This window comes from Triticum aestivum, chromosome 5B (assembly GCF_018294505.1).
Source record: "Triticum aestivum cultivar Chinese Spring chromosome 5B, IWGSC CS RefSeq v2.1, whole genome shotgun sequence".
Lineage (NCBI taxonomy): Eukaryota > Viridiplantae > Streptophyta > Magnoliopsida > Poales > Poaceae > Triticum > Triticum aestivum.
Window position 1 is genome coordinate 535,854,383 of NC_057807.1, and position 3,692 is coordinate 535,858,074.

Genomic DNA, 3,692 nt, shown 5'->3' on the forward strand with positions numbered 1-3,692 from the left:
CAAACGTGCCCAAATGGAAGGTGTGCCACACCACCAAGGCAGCTCCAACTTATTTCAGTACGGGCGGAACTGGGTATGTGGTTTGCTTCATGATTCATGCAATTCATTCATCATGCTAGCTTTAGCCCTTTAATTACTAATTTACTTTGTTTCTCTCTTTCAGGCACGCTACAATAAGGCGGATAAGGTGCCAGAGGTGTACGACCTGTATGCCATGGCCCACACTGGCTCTTACAAGAAAGTCAAGGCATTCTCTGCGTCTGACCTCGATGATCCAAAGAACTTCACCAACATCTCCGCCCACGACAAGCTCGTGCAATATAGAGATCAGGGGAAGGCGAGGAAAGGGGAGGACTTTAACCCGAGCCAGGGTCCCATTGATACAGAGTTGCTGATGATATCTGGTGGCGGGAGGTCCCATGGCTCCATAGCCATGGGAGATGGACTTATCCGTTGTCCTAGCACTCTCCCGGAGATCAAGGCGCGCCAGTCGAGCTCCGCTCCTGAGATAAGGCCTCGTGAACGGCCAGTCCAACTCGCCATCAAGGTTAGTTATACGTACTCAGCTATCTTTCTCCATTACATTGTGTGCGCTTCCATCAATGATTACAAATGGTCATGTGAGTGGTGTTGCAGGCTGCTATACAGAGTGAGAGAGATAGAACGGAGAAACTTCTGGCGGAGGCGGCGGAGAGGCAGCGGGAGTTGGAGGAGAGGACGACAAAGATGTTGGAGGAGGAGAGGGCACGGAATGACATGCAGGCAAGGGCCATGTATGAGCTCCTTGTGGTAAGTTTCTTCTGCAGATTACTTGCTAGTCTTAACATTTGAGTCTCATTACTAACTAGTATGACTCTGTTGTGAAAACCAAATGTGCAGTCTGTGTGCGAGAAGTCCGGTCAGACCGCTCCGCCGATGCCAGTGATTGCTCCTGGGAGCACGGTGAGTTTAATTTGAATGGACATTACTTGCTAGTCTTAACATTTGAGTGTCATAATGCTAACGAGACATTGGAAATGATCTTTGGTGCAGCTTAACTCCAGAAACGCATCGCACGATCCTTCTCCAGCTACCGGCACGAGCCAGCCCGCTCCTACACCTCCCTGATCACGGTAAGTTTCTCTAGACTTAGACTTAGCTTTATTTCCTCCAATATGCTTACCATAATGACCTAGAGTTAGCTTCTTTTCCTTCAAAATGACTTAATAAGCTTACTTATGTCAAAAATTGCATAATTAACTTAGTTAGCTCATAAACGATCCATTTTACCTAAGTTAGCTCTAATATGACTCATTTTACCTTAGTTAGCTTACAAGTGATCCAATTTATCCAAGTTAGCTCTAAAATGACCCATTTTAGTAGATTAGCTCGTAAATGATCCATTTTACCTACGTTAGCTTTAAAATGACCCATTTCACCTAGGTTAGCTCCAAAATGACTCATTTCACCTAGGTTAGCTCCAAAATGACCCATTTCACGTAGGTTAGCTCCAAAATGACCCATTTCACCTAGATTTGCTCCTAAACGATCAATTTCACCTAAGTTAGCTAAAAACGATCCATTTCACCTAAATTAGCTCTTAAATGATCCATTTCACCTAAGTTAGGTCATAAACGACCCATTTCAACTAAGTTAGCTCATAAAAGCTCATAAATGATCCATTTCACCTAAGTTAGCTCAAAAACGATCCATTTCACCTAAGTTAGCTCATAAACGATCCATTTCACCTAAGTTAGCTCATAAACGACCCATTTCAACTAAGTTAGCTCATAAATGATCCATTTCAACTAAGTTAGCTCATAAACAACCCATTTCAACTTTGTTAGCTCATATATGATCCATTTCACCTAAGTTAGCTCATAAATGACATATACTTCTTGTTCTAGTCTTCTTCTTGTTCTAGTCACCTATTTCTAACTTTCTTATTTACCATTTTGCAGATTTCATTCACTTCATGGAAGCTAGCTTGCTATGATGGAGTGCTTGCTTTTCCTTTGATGAAACTTTGCATTGTATCTAGCTTGCTATGATAGAACTTGCTATCTTGACGAAACTTTGCATTGTAATATGTATATGGATGGAACTTGCTTATGTATGAACAATGTGTATGGATGGAACTTGCTTATGTATGAACAATGTGTATGGATGAAACTGATGTGATATGTGATATGAAACTTATGTGCTGGATATGTGATATGGAAATATATCTATATATGTCATATATATTTGCTGTGAAAATTGTTGGATTAAAAAAATAGAAAAAAGAGACAATATGCAGGCTCTTTGCCGTCTGCCACCGACGGCAAAGGGCTCTTTGCCATCAGCAACAGACGACAAAGAGGCCACGTGGCAGCAACTGTGCTTCCTGGGAGGCTGACCAATTTGGTCAGTTTGCCATCAGCAGCTGACGGAAAAGGCTTTGCCGTCCGCAGCGGACGGCAAAGGCCTGCCGTTAACCACCTAACGGAGTAACAGCGCATTTATTGCCGTCCGTCTTCTTTGCCGTCCGCTCCTGACGGCAAAGGCCCATTTGCCGTCAGCTGCCCGAAGCAGACGGCAACGCAGCTCTTTGCCGTCCCCTACTTTGCCGTCACCTTTTGCCGTCCGCGGCTGACGGCAAAGGTCTTTGCCGTCCGCCATCCATGCCTTTGCCGTCCGCCGTGGCAGATGGCAAAGTAGCAGATTCCTGTAGTGTTGTATGAAGAATGTGTACCTGGGACATCGTCGATTTCTTCCGACAAGGCATCCCGTAAGAAAGAAAGGCAAGCATTTCAAAGGTGAGCCGGATCACCGGACGAAGCCTCGCCACCATACTGGTGCTGATGTACATGATATGGTCAAGGATTTGAAGGTAATCTTTGGAAAGGGTCCTGGCGGACAACCTGTTCCGAAGGACGCTGACGGGCGCGCACCCATGTGGAAGAAGAAATCTATATTTTGGGACCTGCCATATTGGAAAGACCTAGAGGTCCGCTCCGCAATCGACATGATTCACGTGACGAAGAATCTTTGCGTGACCCTGCTTGGCTTTTTGGGCGTGTATGGGAATACAAAAGATACACCAGAGGCACGGGAGGACCAGCAACGTATGCACGGAAAAGACGGCATACATCAGGGTCAGGCCAGCTACGCTCTTACCAAAGAAGAGAAGGAAATCTTCTTCGAATGCCTGCTCAGCATGAAGGTACCGTCTGGCTTCTCGTCGAATATAAAGGGAATAATAAATATGGCAGAGAAAAAGTTTCAGAACCTAAAGTCTCATGACTGCCACGTGATTGTGATGCAACTCCTTCCGGTTGCATTGAGGGGGCTTCTACCGGAAAACGTTCGATTAGCCATTGTGAAGCTATGTGCATTGCTCAATGCAATCTCTCAGAAGGTAATCGATCCAGAAATCATACCAAGGTTACAGAATGATTTAGTGCAATATCTTGTCAGTTTCGAGTTGGTGTTCCCACCATCCTTCTTCAACATCATGACACACGTCCTAGTTCACCTTTGCGAAGATATTAACGTTTTGGGTCCTGTATTTCTACACAATATGTTCCCCTTTGAGAGGTTCATGGGTGTCTTGAAGAAATATGTTCATAACCGTGCTAGGCCAGAAGGAAGCATCTCGAAGGGCCATGAAAATGAGGAGGTCATTGAGTTTTGTGTTGACTTTATTCCTGACCTTAAGCCGATTGGTGTTC